Genomic DNA, 26,260 nt, shown 5'->3' on the forward strand with positions numbered 1-26,260 from the left:
TAAACTGTGAAACCCCCATACACACCTGGCAGGTTCCTGATCCACTGTGAAAACTCATACACACCTGGCAGGATCCTGATACACTCTAAAAACCCCATACACACCTGGCAGTATCCTGATACACTGGGAAATCCCCAAACATACCTGGCAGGATCCTGATACACTGTGAAATCGCCATACACACCTGGCAGGATCCTGAAACACTGTGAAAAACCCGCACACACCTGGAAGGATCCTGATGCACAGTGAAAACCCCAAACACGCCTGGCAGGATCCTGATCCAATGTGAAAAGCCCATCCACACCAGGCAGGATCCTGATACACTGTGAAAAACCCATACACACCATCCAGGATCCTGATAAACTGTGAAACCCACATACACACCTGGCAGGATCCTGATAAACTGTGAAAACCCCATATACACCTGGCAGGATCCTGATGCACTGTGAATACCCCATACACACCTGGCAGGATCCTGATAAACTGTGAAACCCCAAACACACGATGCAGAATCCTGATACACTGTGAAACCCCCATACACATCTGGAAGGATCCTGATGCACTGTGAAAACCCCATACACATCTGGCAGGATCCTGATGCACTGTGAAACCCCCAGACACACCAGGCAGGATGCTGATAAACTGTGAAACCCCCATACACACGTTGCAGGATCCTGATAAACTGCGAAACCCCCAAGCACAACTGGCAGAATCCTGATAAACTGTGAAACCCACATACACACGATGCAGAATCCTGATACACTGTGAAACCCCCAGACACATCTGGAAGGATCCTGATGCACTGTGAAACCACCAGACACACCAGGCAGGATGCTGATAAAATGTGAAACCCCCATACTCACGTTGCAGGATCCTGATAAACTGCGAAACCCCCAAGCACAACTGGCAGGATCCTGATAAACTGTGAAACCCACATGCACACCTGGCCGGATTCTGATAAACTATGAAACCCCCATACACACCTGGCAGGATCCTGATAAACTGTGAAACCCCCAGCCACACCAGGCAGGAACCTGATAAACTGTGAAACCCACATACACACCAGGCAGGATCCTGATAAACTATGAAACCCCCATACACACCAGGCAGGATCCTGATGAACTGTGAAACCCATGTAAACACCTGTCAGGATCCTGATAAACTGTGAAAGCCCCATACACACCTGGCAGGATACTGATACACTGTGAAAACCCCATACACACCTGGTAGGATCCTGATACACTGTGAAACCCCCATACACACCTGGCAGGATCCTGATAAACAGTGAAACCCACATACACACCTGGCAGGATCCTGATACACTGTGAAACCCACATAAACACCTGGCAGGATCCTGATAAACTGTGAAAACCCCATACACACCTGGCAGGATCCTGATAAACTGTGAATCCCACATACACACCTGGCAGGATCCTGATACAATGTGAAACCCACATAAACACCTCGCAGGATCCTGATACACTGTGAAACCCCCATACACATCTGGAAGTACCCTGATGCACTGTGAAAATCCAATACATATCTGCAGGTTCCTGATGCACTGTGAAAACCCCATTCACATCTGGCAGGATCCTGATAAACTGTGAAACCCCCAGACACACCAGGCAGGATCCTGATACACAGTGAAACCCCCATACACACCTGGCAGGATACTGATCCACTGTGAAACCCCATACACACCAGGCAGGATCCTGATACACTTTGAAAACCCCATACACTCCAGGCAGGATCCTGATACACTGTGAAAACCCCATACACACCTGACAGGATCCTGATAAAATGTGAAACCATAGACACACGATGCAGGATCTAGATACACTGTGAAACCCCCATACACATCTGGAAGGATCCTGATGCACTGTGAAAATCCCATACACATCTGGCAGGATCCTGATGCAATGTAAAAACCCCATTCACATCTGGCAGGATCCTGATAAACTGTGAAACCTCCAGACACACCAGGCAGGATCCTGATAATCTTTGAAAGCCACATACACACCTGACAGGATATTGATTAACTGTGAAACCCCCAAACACACCTGGCAGGATCCTGATACACAGTGAAAACCCCATACACACGTGGCAGGATCCTGATCCACTGTGAATCCCCATACACACCAGGCAGGAACCTGATAAACTGTGAAACCCACATACACACCTGGCAGGAGCCTGTAACACTGTGAAACCCACATACACACCTGGCAATATCCTGATACACTGTGAAAACTCCATACACACCTGGCAGGATCCCGATAAACTGTGAAACCCACATACACACCTGGCAGGATCATGATACACTGTGAAAACCCCATACACACCTGGCAGGATCCTGATAAACTGTGAAACGCCATACACACCTGGCAGAATCCTGATACACTGTGAAAACCCCATACACACCTGGCTGGATTCTGATGCACGGTGAAAAACCTAAAAACACCTGGCAGGATCCTGAAAAACTGTGAAACCCCATACACACGTGGCAGGATCCTGATAAACTGTGAAACCCCCATACACACCTGGCCGGTTCCTGATCCACTGTGAAAACTCATACACACCTGGCAGGATCCTGATACACTCTGAAAACCCCATACACACCTGGCTGGATTCTGATGCACGGTGAAAAACCTAAAAACACCTGGCAGGATCCTGAAAAACTGTGAAACCCCATACACACGTGGCAGGATCCTGATAAACTGTGAAACCCCCATACACACCTGGCCGGTTCCTGATCCACTGTGAAAACTCATACACACCTGGCAGGATCCTGATACACTCTGAAAACCCCATACACACCTGGCAGTATCCTGATACACTGGGATATCCCCAAACATACCTGGCAGGAACCTGATACACTGTGAAATCCCTATACACAACTGGCAGGATCCAGAAACACTGTGAAAAACCCACACACACCTGGAAGGATCCTGATGCACAGTGAAAACCCCAAACACGCCTGGCAGGATCCTGATCCAATGTGAAAAGCCCATCCACACCAGGCAGGATCCTGATACACTGTAAAAAACCCATACACACCATCCAGGATCCTGATAAACTGAGAAACCCACATACACACCTGGCAGGATCCTGATAAACTGTGAAACCCCCATACACACGTTGCAGGATCCTGATAAACTGCGAAACCCCCAAGCACAACTGGCAGGATCCTGATAAACTGTGAAACCCACATACACACGATGCAGAATCCTGATACACTCTGAAACCCCCATACACATCTGGAAGGATCCTGATGCACTGTGAAAACCCCATACACATCTGGCAGGATCCTGATGCACTGTGAAACCCCCAGACACACCAGGCAGGATGCTGATAAACTGTGAAACCCCCATACACACGTTGCAGGATCCAGATAAACTGCGAAACCCCCAAGCACAACTGGCAGGATCCTGATAAACTGTGAAACCCACATGCACACCTGGCAGGATCCTGATAAACTTTGAAACACCCAAACACACCTGGCAGGATCCTGATAAACTGTGAAACCCCCAGCCACACCAGGCAGGAACCTGATAAACTGTGAAACCCCCATACACACCAGACAGGATCCTGATAAACTATGAAACCCCCATACACACCTGGCAGGATCCTGATGAACTGTGAAACCCATGTAAACACCTGTCAGGATCCTGATAAACTGTGAAAGCCCCATACACACCTGGCAGGATACTGATACACTGTGAAAACCCCATACACACCTGGCAGGATCCTGATACACTGTGAAACCCCCATACACACCTGGCAGGATCCTGATAAACAGTGAAACCCACATACACACCTGGCAGGATCCGTATACACTGTGAAACCCACATAAACACCTGGCAGGATCCTGATAAACTGTGAAAACCCCATACACACCTGGCAGGATCCTGATAAACTGTGAATCCCACTTACACACCTGGCAGGATCCTGATACAATGTGAAAGCCACATAAACACCTCGCAGGATCCTGATACACTGTGAAACCCCCATACACATCTGGAAGTACCCTGATGCACTGTGAAAATCCAATACACATCTGCAGGTTCCTGATGCACTGTGGAAACCCCATTCACATCTGGCAGGATCCTGATAAACTGTGAAACCCCCAGACACACCAGGCAGGACCCTGATACACTGTGAAACCCCCATACACACCTGGCAGGATACTGATCCACTGTGAAACCCCATACACACCAGGCAGGATCCTGATAAACTGTGAAACCCACATACACACCTGGCAGGATCCTGATGCACAGTGAAATCCCCATACACACCAGGCAGGATCCTGATAAACTGTGAAACCCACATACACAGCTGGCAGGATCCTGATACACTGTGAAAACCCCATACATTCCAGGCAGGATCCTGATACACTGTGAAAACCCCATACACACCTGGCAGGATCCTGATAAAATGTGAAACCCCATACACACGATGCAGGATCTAGATACACTGTGAAACCACCATACACATCTGGAAGGATCCTGATGCACTGTGAAAATCCCATACACATCTGGCAGGATCCTGATGCAATGTAAAAACCCCATTCACATCTGGCAGGATCCTGATACACTGTGAAACCCCCATACACACCTGGCAGGATCCTGATAAACAGTGAAACCCACATACACACCTGGCAGGATCCTGATACACTGTGAAACCCACATAAACACCTGGCAGGATCCTGATAAACTGTGAGAAACCCCATACACACCTGGCCGGATCCTGATAAACTGTGAATCCCACATACACACCTGGCAGGATCCTGATACAATGTGAAAGCCACATAAACACCTCGCAGGATCCTGATACACTGTGAAACCCCCATACACATCTGGAAGTACCCTGATGCACTGTGAAAATCCAATACACATCTGCAGGTTCCTGATGCACTGTGGAAACCCCATTCACATCTGGCAGGATCCTGATAAACTGTGAAACCCGCAGACACACCAGGCAGGACCCTGATACACTGTGAAACCCCCATACACACCTGGCAGGATACTGATCCACTGTGAAACCCCATACACACCAGGCAGGATCCTGATAAACTGTGAAACCCACATACACACCTGGCAGGATCCTGATGCACAGTGAAATCCCCATACACACCAGGCAGGATCCTGATAAACTGTGAAACCCACATACACAGCTGGCAGGATCCTGATACACTGTGAAAACCCCATACATTCCAGGCAGGATCCTGATACACTGTGAAAACCCCATACACACCTGGCAGGATCCTGATAAAATGTGAAACCCCATACACACGATGCAGGATCTAGATACACTGTGAAACCACCATACACATCTGGAAGGATCCTGATGCACTGTGAAAATCCCATACACATCTGGCAGGATCCTGATGCAATGTAAAAACCCCATTCACATCTGGCAGGATCCTGATACACTGTGAAACCCCCATACACACCTGGCAGGATCCTGATAAACAGTGAAACCCACATACACACCTGGCAGGATCCTGATACACTGTGAAACCCACATAAACACCTGGCAGGATCCTGATAAACTGTGAAAACCCCATACACACCTGGCAGGATCCTGATAAACTGTGAATCCCACATACACACCTGGCAGGATCCTGATACAATGTGAAACCCACATAAACACCTCGCAGGATCCTGATACACTGTGAAACCCCCATACACATCTGGAAGTACCCTGATGCACTGTGAAAATCCAATACACATCTGCAGGTTCCTGATGCACTGTGAAAACCCCATTCACATCTGGCAGGATCCTGATAAACTGTGAAACCCCCAGACACACCAGGCAGGATCCTGATACACTGTGAAACCCCCATACACACCTGGCAGGATACTGATCCATTGTGAAACCCCATACACACCAGGCAGGATCCTGATACACTGTGAAAACCCCATACACTTCAGGCAGGATCCTGATACACTGTGAAAAGCCCATAAACACCTGGCAGGATCCTGATAAAATGTGAAACCCCATACACACGATGCAGGATCTAGATACACTGTGAAACCCCCATACACATCTGGAAGGATCCTGATGCACTGTGAAAATCCCATACACATCTGGCAGGATCCTGATGCAATGTAAAAACCCCATTCACATCTGGCAGGATCCTGATAAACTGTGAAACCTCCAGACACACCAGGCAGGATCCTGATAATCTTTGAAAGCCACATACACACCTGACAGGATATTGATTAACTGTGAAACCCCCAAACACACCTGGCAGGATCCTGATACACAGTGAAAACCCCATACACACGTGGCAGGATCCTGATCCACTGTGAAACCCCATACACACCAGGCAGGATCCTGATAAACTGTGAAACCCACATACACACCTGGCAGGAGCCTGTAACACTGTGAAACCCACATACACACCTGGCAATATCCTGATACACTGTGAAAACTCCATACACACCTGGCAGGATCCCGATAAACTGTGAAACCCACATACACACCTGGCAGGATCCTGATACACTGTGAAAACCCCATACACACCTGGCAGGATCCTGATAAACTGTGAAACGCCATACACACCTGGCAGAATCCTGATACACTGTGAAAACCCCATACACACCTGGCTGGATCCTGATGCACCGTGAAAAACCTAAAAACACCTGGCAGGATCCTGAAAAACTGTGAAACCCCATACACACGTGGCAGGATCCTGATAAACTGTGAAACCCCCATACACACCTGGCAGGTTCCTGATACACTGTGAAATCCCTATACACACCTGGCAGGATCCTGAAACACTGTGAAGAACCCACACACACCTGGAAGGATCCTGATGCACAGTGAAAACCCGAAACACGCCTGGCAGGATACTGATCCAATGTGAAAAGCCCATCCACACCAGGCAGGATTCTGATACACTGTAAAAAACCCATACACACCATCCAGGATCCTGATAAACTGTGAAACCCACATACACACCTGGCAGGATCCTGATAAACTGTGAAACCCCCATACACACGTTGCAGGATCCTGATAAACTGCGAAACCCCCAAGCACAACTGGCAGGATCCTGATAAACTGTGAAACCCACATACACACGATGCAGAATCCTGATACACTGTGAAACCCCCATACACATCTGGAAGGATCCTGATGCACTGTGAAAACCCCATACACATCTGGCAGGATCCTGATGCACTGTGAAACCCCCAGACACACCAGGCAGGATGCTGATAAACTGTGAAACCCCCATACACACGTTGCAGGATCCTGATAAACTGCGAAACCCCCAATCACAACTGGCAGGATCCTGATAAACTGTGAAACCCACATGCACACCTGGCAGGATCCTGATAAACTTTGAAACACCCATACACACCTGGCAGGATCCTGATAAACTGTGAAACCCCCAGCCACACCAGGCAGGAACCTGATAAACTGTGAAACCCCCATACACACCAGGCAGGATCCTGATAAACTATGAAACCCCCATACACACCTGGCAGGATCCTGATGAACTGTGAAACCCACGTAAACACCTGTCAGGATCCTGCTAAACTGTGAAAGCCCCATACACACCTGGCAGGATCCTGATACACTGTGAAACCCCCATACACACCTGGCAGGATCCTGATAAACAGTGAAACCCACATACACACCTGGCAGGATCCTGATACACTGTGAAACCCACATAAACACCTGGCAGGATCCTGATAAACTGTGAAAACCCCATACACACCTGGCAGGATCCTGATGCACAGTGAAATCCCCATACACACCAGGCAGGATCCTGATAAACTGTGAAACCCACATACACAACTGGCAGGATCCTGATACGCTGTGAAAACCCCATACACTCCAGGCAGGATCCTGATACACTGTGAAAACCCCATACACACCTGGCAGGATCCTGATAAAATGTGAAACCCCATACACACGATGCAGGATCTAGATACACTGTGAAACCACCATACACATCTGGAAGAATCCTGATGCACTGTGAAAATCCCATACACATCTGGCAGTATCCTGATGCAATGTAAAAACCCCATTCACATCTGGCAGGATCCTGATAAACTGTGAAACCTCCAGACACACCAGGCAGGATCCTGACAAACTTTGAAAGCCACATACACACCTGACAGGATATTGATTAACTGTGAAACCCCCAAACGCACCTGGCAGGATCCTGATACACTGTGAAAACCCCATACACACGTGGCAGGATCCTGATACACTGTGAAAACGCCATACACACCTGGCAGGATCCTAATAAACTGTGAAACTCCATACACACGTGGCAGGATCCTGATAAACGGTGAAACCCACATACACACCTGGCAGGAGCCTGAAACACTGTGAAACCCACATGCACACCTGGCAATATCCTGATACACTGTGAAAACTCCATACACACCTGGCAGGATCTAGATACACTGTGAAACCCCCATACACATCTGGAAGGATCCTGATGCACTGTGAAAATCCCATACACATCTGGCAGGATCCTGATGCACTGTGAAAACCCCATTCACATCTGGCAGGATCCTGATAAACTGTGAAACCCCCATACACACCTGGCAGGATCCTGATAAACTGTGAAACACACATACACACTTGGCAGGATCCTGATAAACTGTGAAACACCCATACACACCTTGCAGGATCCTGATACACTGTGAAAACCCCACACACACTTGGCAGGATCCTGATCCACTGTGAAACCCCATACACACCAGGCAGGATCCTGATAAACTGTGAAAACGACATACACACCGGGCAGGAGCCTGATACAAAGTGAAACCCACATACACACCTGGCAGGATCCTGATACACTGTGAAAACTCCATGCACACCTGGCAAGATCCTGATAAACTGTGAAACCCACATACACACCTGTCAGGATCCTGATAAACTGTGAAACCCCATGCACACGTGGCAGGTTCCTGATACACTGTGAAAACCCCATACACACCTGGCAGGATGCTGATCCACTTTGAAAACCCCATACACACCTGGCAGGATCCTGATACACAGTGAACCCCCATACACACCTGGCAGGATCCTGATAAACTGTGAAACCCCCATACACACCTGGCAGGATCCTGATGCGCTGTGAAATCCACATACACACCTGGCAGGTTCCTGACCCACTGTGAAAACCCCATAAACACCTGGAAGGAGACTGATAAACTGTGAAAACCACATACACAACTGGCAGGATCCTGATACACTGTGAAAACCCCATACACACCTAGCAGGATCCTGATGCACAGTGAAACCCAAACACACCTGGCAGGATCCTGAACCACTGTGAAACCCACATACACCCGTGGCAGGATCCTGATAAACAGTGAAACCCACATACACATCTGGCAGGATCCTGATACACTGTGAAATCCCCATACACACCTGGCAGGTTCCTGATCCACTGTGAAAACCCCATACACATCTGGCAGGATCCTGGTACATTGTGAAAACCCCATACACATCTGGCAGGATCCTGATACACTGTGAACAACCCAACACACACCTGGCAGGATCCTGATACACTGTGAAAACCTCATACACACCTGGCAGGATCCTGATACACTGTGAAATCCCCGTACACACCTGGCAGGATCCTGATGTACAGTGAATACCCCAAACACACCTGGCAGGATCCTGAACCACTGTGAAACCCCATACACATGTGGCAGGATCCTGATAAACTGTGAAACCACGAAACACACCTGGCAGGATCCTGATAAACTGTGAAACCCACAAAGACACCTGGCAGGATCCTGATCCACTTTGAAACCCCATACATACCAGGCAGGATCCTGATCAACTGCGAAACCCACATACACACCTGGCAGGATCCTGATGCACTGTGAAATCCCCATACACACCAGGCAGGATCCTGATAAACTTTGAAACCCACAGACACACCTGGCAGTATCGTGATTCACTGTGAAAACCCCATACACACCTGGCAGGATCCTGATACACTGTGAAAACTCCATACACACCTGGCAGGTTCCTGATGCACTGTGAAAACCCCATACACACGATGCAGGATCCTGATACACTTTGAAACACCCATACACATCTGGAAGGATCCTGATGCACTGTGAAAACCCCATACATATCTGGCAGGATCCTGATGCCCTGTGAAAACCCCATTCACATCTGGCAGTTTCCTTATAAATTGTGAAACCCACATACACACCTGGCAGGATCCTGATGAACTGTGAAACACCCAGACACACCAGGCAGGATCCTGATAAACTGTGAAACCCCCATACACACCTGGCCGGATCCTGATGAACTGTGAAACCCCCATACACACCTGGCAGGATCCTGATAAACTGTGAAACCCACAAACAAACCTGGCAGGATCCTGATAAACTGTGAAACCCCCATACACACCTGGCAGGATCCTGATACACTGTGAAAACCCCTTATGCACGTGGCAGGAATCTGATCCACTGTGAAACCCCATACACACCAGGCAGGATCCTGATAAACTGTGAAACCCACATACACACCTGGCAGGAGCCTGTCACACTGTGAAACCCACATACACACCTGTCAGTATCCTGATAAACTGTGAAATCCCATGCACACGTGCCAGGATCCTGATACACAGTGAAACCCCCAGACACATCTGGAAGGATCCGGATGCACTGTGAAAAACCCATACACATCTGGCAGTGTCCTGATGCACTGTGAAAACGCCATTCACATCCGGCAGGACCCTGATAAACTGTGAAACCCACATACACACCTGGCAGGATCCTGATAAACTGTGAAACCCCTAGACACACCAGGCAGGATCCCGATAAAATGTGAAAACCCCATACACACCTGGCAGGATCCTGACAAACTGTGAAACCCCCATACACACCTGGCAGGAAACTGAGAAACTGTGAAACCAACATACACACCTGGCAGGATCCTGATAAACTGTGAAAACCCCATATACACCTGGCAGGATCCTGATACACTGTGAAAACCCCATACACACGTGGCAGGATCCTGATACACTGTGAAAACGCCATACACACCTGGCAGGATCCTGATAAACTGTGAAACTCCATACACACGTGGCAGGATCCTGATAAACGGTGAAACCCACATACACACCTGGCAGGAGCCTGAAACACTGTGAAACCCACATGCACACCTGGCAATATCCTGATACACTGTGAAAACTCCATACACACCTGGCAGGATCTAGATACACTGTGAAACCCCCATACACATCTGGAAGGATCCTGATGCACTGTGAAAGTCCCATACACATCTGGCAGGATCCTGATACACTGTGAAAACCCCATTCACATCTGGCAGGATCCTGATAAACTGTGAATCCCCCAGCCACACCAGGCAGGAACCTGATAAACTGTGAAACCCCCATACACACCTGGCAGGATCCTGATAAACTGTGAAACACACATACACACTTGGCAGGCTCCTGATAAACTGTGAAACACCCATACACACCTTGCAGGATCCTGATACACTGTGAAAACCCCACACACACTTGGCAGGATCCTGATCCACTGTGAAACCCCATACACACCAGGCAGGATCCTGATAAACTGTGAAAACGACATACACACCGGGCAGGAGCCTGATACAAAGTGAAACTCACATACACACCTGGCAGGATCCTGATACACTGTGAAAACTCCATGCACACCTGGCAAGATCCTGATAAACTGTGAAACCCACATACACACCTGTCAGGATCCTGATAAACTGTGAAACCCCATGCACACGTGGCAGGTTCCTGATACACTGTGAAAACCCCATACACACCTGGCAGGATGCTGATCCACTTTGAAAACCCCATACACACCTGGCAGGATCCTGATACACAGTGAACCCCCATACACACCTGGCAGGATCCTGATAAACTGTGAAACCCCCATACACACCTGGCAGGATCCTGATGCGCTGTGAAATCCACATACACACCTGGCAGGTTCCTGACCCACTGTGAAAACCCCATAAACACCTGGAAGGAGACTGATAAACTGTGAAAACCACATACACAACTGGCAGGATCCTGATGCACAGTGAAAACCCCAAACACACCTGGCAGGATCCTGATACACTGTGAAAACCCCTTACACACCTAGCAGGATCCTGATGCACAGTGAAACCCAAACACACCTGGCAGGATCCTGAACCACTGTGAAACCCACATACACCCGTGGCAGGATCCTGATAAACAGTGAAACCCACATACACATCTGGCAGGATCCTGATACACTGTGAAATCCCCATACACACCTGGCAGTTTCCTGATCCACTGTGAAAACCCCATACACATCTGGCAGGATCCTGATACATTGTGAAAACCCCATACACATCTGGCAGGATCCTGATACACTGTGAACAACCCAACACACACCTGGCAGGATCCTGATACACTGTGAAAACCTCATACACACCTGGCAGGATCCTGATACACTGCGAAATCCCCGTACACACCTGGCAGGATCCTGATGCACAGTGAATACCCCAAACACACCTGGCAGGATCCTGAACCACTGTGAAACCCCATACACATGTGGCAGGATCCTGATAAACTGTGAAACCACGAAACACACCTGGCAGGATCCTGATAAACTGTGAAACCCACATAGACACCTGGCAGGATCCTGATCCACTTTGAAACCCCATACATACCAGGCAGGATCCTGATCAACTGCGAAACCCACATACACACCTGGCAGGATCCTGATGCACTGTGAAATCCCCATACACACCAGGCAGGATCCTGATAAACTTTGAAACCCACAGACACACCTGGCAGTATCGTGATTCACTGTGAAAACCCCATACACACCTGGCAGGATCCTGATACACTGTGAAAACTCCATACACACCTGGCAGGTTCCTGATGCACTGTGAAAACCCCATACACACGATGCAGGATCCTGATACACTTTGAAACCCCCATACACATCTGGAAGGATCCTGATGCACTGTGAAAACCCCATACATATCTGGCAGGATCCTGATGCCCTGTGAAAACCCCATTCACATCTGGCAGTTTCCTTATAAATTGTGAAACCCACATACACACCTGGCAGGATCCTGATGAACTGTGAAACACCCAGACACACCAGGCAGGATCCTGATAAACTGTGAAACCCCCATACACACCTGGCCGGATCCTGATGAACTGTGAAACCCCCATACACACCTGGCAGGATCCTGATAAACTGTGAAACCCACAAACAAACCTGGCAGGATCCTGATAAACTGTGAAACCCCCATACACACCTGGCAGGATCCTGATACACTGTGAAAACCCCTTATGCACGTGGCAGGAACCTGATCCACTGTGAAACCCCATACACACCAGGCAGGATCCTGATAAACTGTGAAACCCACATACACACCTGGCAGGAGCCTGTCACACTGTGAAACCCACATACACACCTGTCAGTATCCTGATAAACTGTGAAATCCCATGCACACGTGCCAGGATCCTGATACACAGTGAAACCCCCAGACACATCTGGAAGGATCCGGATGCACTGTGAAAAACCCATACACATCTGGCAGTGTCCTGATGCACTGTGAAAACGCCATTCACATCCGGCAGGACCCTGATAAACTGTGAAACCCACATACACACCTGGCAGGATCCTGATAAACTGTGAAACCCCTAGACACACCAGGCAGGATCCCGATAAAATGTGAAAACCCCATACACACCTGGCAGGATCCTGACAAACTGTGAAACCCCCATACACACCTGGCAGGAAACTGAGAAACTGTGAAACCAACATACACACCTGGCAGGATCCTGATAAACTGTGAAAACCCCACATACACCTGGCAGGATCCTGATAAACTGTGAAAACCCCAGACACACCTGGCAGGATCGTGAGAAACTGTGAAACCCATATACACACCTGGCAGGATCCTGATACACTTTGAAACCCCCATACACACCTGGCATGATCCTGGTAACTGTGAAACCCACATACACACCTGGCAGGATCCTGTTACACTGTGAAAGCCCCATACACACATGGCAGGATCCTGATAAACTGTGAAAACCCCAGACACACCTGGCAGGATCCTGATACACTGTGAAACCCCCATACACACCTGGCATGATCCTGATCCACTGTGATACCCAAATATAAACATGGCAGGATACTGATACAATGTGAAAACCCAATATACACCTGGCAGGATCCTGATGGACAGTGAGAAGCCCATACACACCTGGCAGGATCCTGATACACTGTGAAAACCCCACACACACCTGGCAGGATCCTGTTGCACAGTGAAAACCCCAAATACACCTGGCAGGATCCTGATACACTGTGAAAAACCCATACACACCTGGCAGTATCCTGATGCACTGTGAAAAACCCATGCAAACCTGGCAGAATCCTGATACACTGTGAAAGCCCCACACACACCTGGCAGGATCCTGATCCACTGTGAGAACCCCATACACACCTGGCAGGATCCTGACCCACTGTGAAAACCCCATACAAACTTGGCAGGATCCTGATACACTGTGAAAACCTCACACACACCTGGCAGGATCCTGATACACTGTGAAAACAACATACACACCTGGCAGGATACGGATCAACTGTATATTCCCCATACGCACCTGGCAGGATGCTGATAAACTGTGAAACCCTCAAACAAACCTGGCAGGATCCTGATAAACTGTGAAACCCCCATACACACCTGGCAGGATCCTGATATACTGTGAAAACCCATACACACCTGGCAGGATCCTGATATACTGTGAAACCCCCATACACACCTGGCAGGAGCCTGATGCACTGTGAAATCCCCGTACAAACCTGGCGTGTTCCTGATGCACAGTGAAACCGCATTCACATCTGGCAGGATCCTGATACACAGTGAAACCCCATTCACATCTGGCAGGATCCTGATACACTGTGAAACCCCATACACACCTGGCAGGATCCTGATACACTGTGAAACCCCATACACACCTATCAGAAACCTGATACACAGTGAAACCCGCGTACACACCTGGCAGGATCCTGATACACTGTGCAAACTCCATACACGCCTGGCAGGACCTTGATAAACTGTGAAGACCCCATACACACCTGGCAGAATCCTGATACACTGTGAAATCAACGACACACCTGGCAGGATCCTGATCCTCTGTGAAAACCCCATACACACCTGGCAGTATCCCGATCCCCTGTGAAAACTCTGTACACATCTGGCAGGATCCTGATCCACTGTGAAAACCCCGTACACACCTGGCAGGATCCTGATCCACTGTGAAACCCCATTCACATCTGGCAGGATCCTGATAAACTGTGAAACCCACATACACACCTGGCAGGATACTGATACACTGTGAAAACCCCACACACACAGAGCAGGATCCTGATGCACAGTGAAACCCCAAACACACCTGACAGGATCCTGAACCACTGTGAAAACCCATACACACGTGGCAGGAATTCGTAAACTGTGAAACACACATGCACACCTGCAGGATCCTGATACACTGGGAATTCCCCATACACACCTGGCAGGTTCCTGATCCACTGTGAAAACCCCATACACACCTGGCAGGATCCTGATACACAGTGAACAACCCCGTACACACCTGGCAGGATCCTGATACACTGTGAAAACCCCATACACACCTGGCAGGATGCTGATACACTGTGAAAACCCCGTACACAACTGGCAGGATCCTGATGCACAGTTAAACCCCATTCACATCTGGCAGGATCCTGATGCACAGTGAAACCCCATTCACATCTGGCAGGATCCTGATACACTGTGAAACCCCAAACACACCTGGCAGGATCCTGATAAACTGTGAAACCCCATACACACCTGTCAGAAACCTGATACACAGTGAAACCCCCATACACACCTGGCAGGATACGGATACACTTTGAAGACTCCATACACGCCTGGCAGGACCTTGATAAACTGTGAACACCCCATACACACCTGGCAGGATCCTGATACACTGTGAAATCCCTGACACACCAGGCAGGATCCTGATCCACTGTGAAAACCCCGTACACACCTGGCAGGATCCTGATCCACTGTGAAACCCCATTCACATCTGGCAGGATCCTGATAAACTGTGAAACCCACATACACACCTGTCAGGATCCCGATCCGCTGTGAAAACTCCGCACACATCTGGCAGGATCCTGATCCACTGTGAAAACCCTGTACACACCTGGCAGGATCCTGATCCACTGTGAAACCCCATTCACATCTGGCAGGATCCTGATAAACTGTGAAACCCACATACACACCTGGCAGGATCCTGAAACACTGTGAAAACCCCACACACACAGAGCAGGATCCTGATGCACAGTGAAACCCCAAACACACCTTTCAGGATCCTGAACCACTGTGAAAACCATACACACGTGGCAGGAACTTGATAAACTGTGAAACCCACATGCACACCTGGCAGGATGCTGATACACTGTGAATTCCCCATACACACCTGGCAGGTCCCTGATCCACTGTGAAAACCCCATACACATCTGGCAGTATCCTGATACACTGTGAAAACCCCATACACACCTAGCAGGATCCTGATAAACTTTGAACAACCCCGTACACACCTGGCAGGATCCTGATTCACTGTGAAAACCCCTTTCACTCCTGGCAGGATGCTGATCCACTGTGAAACCCCATTCACATCTGGCAGGATCCTGATAAACTGTGAAACCCACATACACACCTGGCAGGATACTGATACACTGTGAAAACCCCACACACACAGAGCAGGCTACTGATGCACAGTGAAACCCCAAACACACCTGGCAGGATCCTGAACCACTGTGAAAACCCATACACAAGTGGCAGGAACTCGATAAACTGTGAAACACACATGCACACCTGCACGATCCTGATACACTGGGAATTCCCCATACACACCTGGCTGGTTCCTGATCCACTGTGAAAACCACATACACATCTGGCAGTATCCTGATACACTGTGAAAACCCCATACACACCTGGCAGGATCCTGATACACAGTGAACAACCCCGTACACTCCTGGCAGGATCCTGATGCACTGTGAAAACCCCATACACACCTGGCAGGATGCTGATACACTGTGAAAACCCCGTACACAACTGGCAGGGTCCTGATGCACAGTTAAACCCCATTCACATCTGGCAGGATCCTGATACACAGTGAAACCCCATTCACATCTGGCAGGATCCTGATGCACTGTGAAACCCCATACACACCTGGCAGGATCCTGATAAACTGTGAAACCCCATACACACCTGTCAGAAACCTGATACACAGTGAAACCCCCATACACACGTGGCAGGATCCTGATACACTTTGAAAACTCCATACACGCCTGGCAGGACCTTGAGAAACTGTGAACACCCCATACACACGTGGCAGGATCCTGATCCACTGTGAAAACCCCGTACACACCTGGCAGGATCCCGATCCACTGTGAAACCCCATTCACATCTGGCAGGATCCTGATAAACTGTGAAACCCACATACACACCTGGCAGGATCCTGATACACTGTGAAAACCATACACACGTGGCAGGAACTTGATAAACTGTGAAACCCACATGCACACCTGGCAGGATGCTGATACACTGTGAATTCCCCATACACACCTGGCACGTTCCTGATCCACTGTGAAAACCCCATACACATCTGGCAGTATCCTGATACGCTGTGAAAACCCCATACACACCTGGCAGGATCCTGATAAACTTTGAACAACCCCGTACACACCTGGCAGGATCCTGATTCACTGTGAAAACCCCATTCACTCCTGGCAGGATGCTGATACACTGTGAAAACCCCGTACACAACTGGCAGGATCCTGATGCACGTTGAATACCCCAAACACACCTGGCAGGATCCTGAACCACTGTGAATCCCAATACACATGTGGCAGGATCCTGATAAACTGTGAAACCCCCAAACACACCTGGCAGGATCCTGATAAACTGTGAAACCCACATAGACACCTGGCAGGATCCTGATCCACTGCGAAACCCCGTACACACCAGGCAGGATCCTGATAAACTGTGAGACCCACATACACACCTGGCAGGATCCTGATGCACTGTGAAAACCCCATACACACCAGGCAGGATCCTGATAAACTGTGAAAAAAACATACACACCTGGCAGGATCCTGATACACTGTGAAAACATGATACACACCTGGCAGGATCCTGATGCACTGTGAAAACCCCATACACACGATGCAGGATCCTGATACACTGTGAAACCCCATACACACGTGGCAGGATCCTGATCCACTGTGAAACCCCATACACACCAGGCAGGATCCTGATAAACTGTGAAACCCACATGCACACCTGGCAGGAGCCTGATACACTGTGAAACCCACATACACACCTGGCAGGATCCTGACAAACTGCGAAAACCCCAGACACACCAGGCAGGATCCTGATAAACTGTGAAACCCACATATACACCTGGAAGGAACCTGATAAACTGTGAAACCCCATACACACGTGGCAGGATCATGATACACTGTGAAACCTCCAGGCACATCTGGAAGGATCCTGATGCACTGTGAAAACCCCATACACATCGGGCAGCGTCCTGACGCACTGTGAAAACCCTATTCACATCTGGCAGGATCCTGATAAACTGTGAAACCCACATACACACCTGGCAGGATCCTGATAATCTGTGAAACCCACAGACACAGCAGGCAGTATCCCGATAAACTGTGAAACCCCCATTATCACCTGGCAGGATCCTGAAAACTGTGAAACCCCCATACACACCTGGCAGGAAAATGATAAACTGTGAAACCAACATACACACCTGGCAGGATCCTGATAAACTGTGAAACCCCCATACACACCTGGCAGGATCCTGATAAACTGTGAAAACCCCAGACACACCTGGCAGGATCCTGATAAACTGTGAAAACCACATACACACCTGGCAGGATGCTGATACACTGTGAAACCCCCATACACACCTGGCAAGATCCTGATAAACTGTGAAACCCCCAAACACACCTGGCAGGAAACTGATAAACTGTGAAACCAACATACACACCTGGCAGGATCCTGATTATCTGTGAAAACCCCATACACACCTGGCAGGATCCTGATAATCTGTGAAAACCCCAGGCACACCTGGCAGGATCCTGATAAACTGTGAAACCCACATACACACCTGGCAGGATCCTGATACACTGTGAAACCCCCATACACACCTGGCATGATCCTGATAAACTGTGAATCCCACATACACACCTGGCATGATCCTGATACACTATGAAAACCCCATACACACCTGGCAGGATCCTGATGCACAGTGAAAACCCCATACACACCTGCCAGGATCCTGATACACAGTGAAAAACCCACACACACCTGGCAGGATACTGATGCACAGTGAAAACCCCAAACACACCTGGCAGGATCCTGATGCACTGTGAAAACTACATACACACCTGGCAGTATCCCGATGCACTGTGAAAACCAAATACGCACCTGGCAGGATCCTGATACACTGTGAAAACCCCACACACACCTGGCAGGATCCTGATCCACTGTGAAAACCCCATACACACCTGGCAGGATCCTGATCCACTGTGAAAAACCCAGACGCACTTGGCAGGATCCTGATACACTGTGAAAACCCCATACACACAGAGCAGGCTCCTGATGCACAGTGAAACCCCAAACACACCTGGCAGGATCCTGAACCACTGTGAAAACCCATACACAAGTGGCAGGAACTCGATAAACTGTGAAACACACATGCACACCTGCACGATCCTGATACACTGGGAATTCCCCATACACACCTGGCAGGTTCCTGATCCACTGTGAAAACCCCATACACATCTGGCAGTATCCTGATACACTGTGAAAACCCCATACACACCTGGCAGGATCCTGATACACAGTGAACAACCCCGTAAACTCCTGGCAGGATCCTGATGCACTGTGAAAACCCCATACACACCTGGCAGGATGCTGATACACTGTGAAAACCCCGTACACAACTGGCAGGGTCCTGATGCACAGTTAAACCCCATTCACATCTGGCAGGATCCTGATACACAGTGAAACCCCATTCACATCTGGCAGGATCCTGATACACTGTGAAACCCCATACACACCTGGCAGGATCCTGATAAACTGTGAAACCCCATACACACCTGTCAGAAACCTGATACACAGTGAAACCCCCATACACACGTGGCAGGATCCTGATACACTTTGAAAACTCCATACACGCCTGGCAGGACCTTGATAAACTGTGAACACCCCATACACACGTGGCAGGATCCTGATCCACTGTGAAAACCCCGTACACACCTGGCAGGATCCCGATCCACTGTGAAACCCCATTCACATCTGGCAGGATCCTGATAAACTGTGAAACCCACATACACACCTGGCAGGATCCTGATACACTGTGAAAACCATACACACGTGGCAGGAACTTGATAAACTGTGAAACCCACATGCACACCTGGCAGGATGCTGATACACTGTGAATTCCCCATACACACCTGGCAGGTTCCTGATCCACTGTGAAAACCCCATACTCATCTGGCAGTATCCTGATACGCTGTGAAAACCCCATACACACCTGGCAGGATCCTGATAAACTTTGAACAACCCCGTACACACCTGGCAGGATCCTGATTCACTGTGAAAACCCCATTCACTCCTGGCAGGATGCTGATACACTGTGAAAACCCCGTACACAACTGGCAGGATCCTGATGCACGTTGAATACCCCAAACACACCTGGCAGGATCCTGAACCACTGTGAATCCCAATACACATGTGGCAGGATCCTGATAAACTGTGAAACCCCCAAACACACCTGGCAGGATCCTGATAAACTGTGAAACCCACATCGACACCTGGCAGGATCCTGATCCACTGCGAAACCCCGTACACACCAGGCAGGATCCTGATAAACTGTGAGACCCACATACACACCTGGCAGGATCCTGATGCACTGTGCAAACCCCATACACACCAGGCAGGATCCTGATAAACTGTGAAAAAAACATACACACCTGGCAGGATCCTGATACACTGTGAAAACATGATACACACCTGGCAGGATCCTGATGCACTGTGAAAACCCCATACACACGATGCAGGATCCTGATACACTGTGAAACCCCATACACACGTGGCAGGATCCTGATCCACTGTGAAACCCCATACACACCAGGCAGGATCCTGATAAACTGTGAAACCCACATGCACACCTGGCAGGAGCCTGATACACTGTGAAACCCACATACACACCTGGCAGGATCCTGACAAACTGCGAAAACCCCAGACACACCAGGCAGGATCCTGATAAACTGTGAAACCCACATATACACCTGGAAGGAACCTGATAAACTGTGAAACCCCATACACACGTGGCAGGATCATGATACACTGTGAAACCTCCAGGCACATCTGGAAGGATCCTGATGCACTGTGAAAAGCCCATACACATCGGGCAGCATCCTGACGCACTGTGAAAACCCTATTCACATCTGGCAGGATCCTGATAAACTGTGAAACCCACATACACACCTGGCAGGATCCTGATAAACTGTGAAACCCACAGACACAGCAGGCAGTATCCCGATAAACTGTGAAACCCCCATTATCACCTGGCAGGATCCTGAAAACTGTGAAACCCCCATACACACCTGGCAGGAAAATGATAAACTGTGAAACCAACATACACACCTGGCAGGATCCTGATAAACTGTGAAACCCCCATACACACCTGGCAGGATCCTGATAAACTGTGAAAACCCCAGACACACCTGGCAGGATCCTGATAAACTGTGAAAACCACATACACACCTGGCAGGATGCTGATACACTGTGAAACCCCCATACACACCTGGCAAGATCCTGATAAACTGTGAAACCCCCAAACACACCTGGCAGGAAACTGATAAACTGTGAAACCAACATACACACCTGGCAGGATCCTGATTATCTGTGAAAACCCCATACACACCTGGCAGGATCCTGATAATCTGTGAAAACCCCAGGCAAAACCTGGCAGGATCCTGATAAACTGTGAAACCCACATACACACCTGGCAGGATCCTGATACACTGTGAAACCCCCATACACACCTGGCATGATCCTGATAAACTGTGAATCCCACATACACACCTGGCATGATCCTGATACACTATGAAAACCCCATACACACCTGGCAGGATCCTGATGCACAGTGAAAACCCCATACACACCTGCCAGGATCCTGATACACAGTGAAAAACCCACACACACCTGGCAGGATACTGATGCACAGTGAAAACCCCAAACACACCTGGCAGGATCCTGATGCACTGTGAAAACTACATACACACCTGGCAGTATCCTGATGCACTGTGAAAACCAAATACGCACCTGGCAGGATCCTGATACACTGTGAAAACCCCACACACACCTGGCAGGATCCTGATCCACTGTGAAAACCCCATACACACCTGGCAGGATCCTGATCCACTGTGAAAAACCCAGACGCACTTGGCAGGATCCTGATACACTGTGAAAACCCCATACACACAGAGCAGGCTCCTGATGCACAGTGAAACCCCAAACACACCTGGCAGGATCCTGAACCACTGTGAAAACCCATACACAAGTGGCAGGAACTCGATAAACTGTGAAACACACATGCACACCTGCACGATCCTGATACACTGGGAATTCCCCATACACACCTGGCAGGTTCCTGATCCACTGTGAAAACCCCATACACATCTGGCAGTATCCTGATACACTGTGAAAACCCCATACACACCTGGCAGGATCCTGATACACAGTGAACAACCCCGTACACTCCTGGCAGGATCCTGATGCACTGTGAAACCCACATATACACCTGGAAGGAACCTGATAAACTGTGAAACCCCATACACACGTGGCAGGATCATGATACACTGTGAAACCTCCAGGCACATCTGGAAGGATCCTGATGCACTGTGAAAACCCCATACACACCTGGCAGGATGCTGATACACTGTGAAAACCCCGTACACAACTGGCAGGGTCCTGATGCACAGTTAAACCCCAATCACATCTGGCAGGATCCTGATACACAGTGAAACCCCATTCACATCTGGCAGGATCCTGATACACTGTGAAACCCCATACACACCTGGCAGGATCCTGATAAACTGTGAAACCCCATACACACCTGTCAGAAACCTGATACACAGTGAAACCCCCATACACACGTGGCAGGATCCTGATACACTTTGAAAACTCCATACACGCCTGGCAGGACCTTGATAAACTGTGAACACCCCATACACACGTGGCAGGATCCTGATCCACTGTGAAAACCCCGTACACACCTGGCAGGATCCCGATCCACTGTGAAACCCCATTCACATCTGGCAGGATCCTGATAAACTGTGAAACCCACATACACACCTGGCAGGATCCTGATACACTGTGAAAACCATACACACGTGGCAGGAACTTGATAAACTGTGAAACCCACATGCACACCTGGCAGGATGCTGATACACTGTGAATTCCCCATACACACCTGGCAGGTTCCTGATCCACTGTGAAAACCCCATACTCATCTGGCAGTATCCTGATACGCTGTGAAAACCCCATACACACCTGGCAGGATCCTGATAAACTTTGAACAACCCCGTACACACCTGGCAGGATCCTGATTCACTGTGAAAACCCCATTCACTCCTGGCAGGATGCTGATACACTGTGAAAACCCCGTACACAACTGGCAGGATCCTGATGCACGTTGAATACCCCAAACACACCTGGCAGGATCCTGAACCACTGTGAATCCCAATACACATGTGGCAGGATCCTGATAAACTGTGAAACCCCCAAACACACCTGGCAGGATCCTGATAAACTGTGAAACCCACATAGACACCTGGCAGGATCCTGATCCACTGCGAAACCCCGTACACACCAGGCAGGATCCTGATAAACTGTGAGACCCACATACACACCTGGCAGGATCCTGATGCACTGTGAAAACCCCATACACACCAGGCAGGATCCTGATAAACTGTGAAAAAAACATACACACCTGGCAGGATCCTGATACACTGTGAAAACATGATACACACCTGGCAGGATCCTGATGTACTGTGAAAACCCCATACACACGATGCAGGATCCTGATACACTGTGAAACCCCATACACACGTGGCAGGATCCTGATCCACTGTGAAACCCCATACACACCAGGCAGGATCCTGATAAACTGTGAAACCCACATGCACATCTGGCAGGAGCCTGATACACTGTGAAACCCACATACACACCTGGCAGGATCCTGACAAACTGCGAAAACCCCAGACACACCAGGCAGGATCCTGATAAACTGTGAAACCCACATATACACCTGGAAGGAACCTGATAAACTGTGAAACCCCATACACACGTGGCAGGATCATGATACACTGTGAAACCTCCAGGCACATCTGGAAGGATCCTGATGCACTGTGAAAACCCCATACACATCGGGCAGGATCCTGACGCACTGTGAAAACCCTATTCACATCTGGCAGGATCCTGATAAACTGTGAAACCCACATACACACCTGGCAGGATCCTGATAAACTGTGAAACCCACAGACACAGCAGGCAGTATCCCGATAAACTGTGAAACCCCCATTATCACCTGGCAGGATCCTGAAAACTGTGAAACCCCCATACACACCTGGCAGGAAAATGATAAACTGTGAAACCAACATACACACCTGGCAGGATCCTGATAAACTGTGAAACCCCCATACACACCTGGCAGGATCCTGATAAACTGTGAAAACCCCAGACACACCTGGCAGGATCCTGATAAACTGTGAAAACCACATACACACCTGGCAGGATGCTGATACACTGTGAAACCCCCATACACACCTGGCAAGATCCTGATAAACTGTGAAACCCCCAAACACACCTGGCAGAAACTGATAAACTGTGAAACCAACATACACACCTGGCAGGATCCTGATTATCTGTGAAAACCCCATACACACCTGGCAGGATCCTGATAAACTGTGAAAACCCCAGGCACACCTGGCAGGATCCTGATAAACTGTGAAACCCACATACACACCTGGCAGGATCCTGATACACTGTGAAACCCCCATAAACAACTGGCATGATCCTGATAAACTGTGAATCCCACATACACACCTGGCATGATCCTGATACACTATGAAAACCCCATACACACCTGGCAGGATCCTGATGCACAGTGAAAACCCCATACACACCTGCCAGGATCCTGATACACAGTGAAAAACCCACACACACCTGGCAGGATACTGATGCACAGTGAAAACCCCAAACACACCTGGCAGGATCTTGATGCACTGTGAAAACTACATACACACCTGGCAGTATCCTGATGCACTGTGAAAACCAAATACGCACCTGGCAGGATCCTGATACACATTGAAAACCCCACACACACCTGGCAGGATCCTGATCCACAGTGAAAACCCCATACACACCTGGCAGGATCCTGATCCACTGTGAAAAACCCAGACGCACTTGGCAGGATCCTCATACACTGCGAAAACCCCATACACACCTGGCAGTGTCCTGATACACTGTGAAAACACCATAAACACCTGGCTGGATCCTGATCCACTGTATATACCCCATACGCACCTGGCAGGATGCTGATAAACTGTGAAACCCCCATACACACCTGGCAGGATCCTGATATACTGTGAAAACCCATACACACCTGGCAGGATCCTGATATACTGTGAAACCCCCATACACACCTGGCAGGAGCCTGATGCACTGTGCAAACTCCATACACGCCTGGCAGGACCTTGATAAACTGTGAAGACCCCATGCACACCTGGCAGGATCCTTATACACTGTGAAATCCCGGACACACCTGGCAGGATCCTGATCCTCTGTGAAAACCCCATACACACCTGGCAGGATCCCGATCCCCTGTGAAAACTCCGTACACATCTGACAGGATCCTGATCCACTGTGAAAACCCCGTTCACACCTAACAGGATCCCGATCCACTGTGAAACCCCATTCACATCTGGCAGGATCCTGATAAACTGTGAAACCCACATACACACCTGGCAGGATACTGATACACTGTGAAAACCCCACACACACAGAGCAGGCTTCTGATGCACAGTGAAACTCCAAACACACCTGGCAGGATCCTGAACCACTGTGAAAACCCATACACAAGTGGCAGGAACTCGATAAACTGTGA

Source organism: Heterodontus francisci, unplaced genomic scaffold (genome assembly GCF_036365525.1).
Source record: "Heterodontus francisci isolate sHetFra1 unplaced genomic scaffold, sHetFra1.hap1 HAP1_SCAFFOLD_56, whole genome shotgun sequence".
Lineage (NCBI taxonomy): Eukaryota > Metazoa > Chordata > Chondrichthyes > Heterodontiformes > Heterodontidae > Heterodontus > Heterodontus francisci.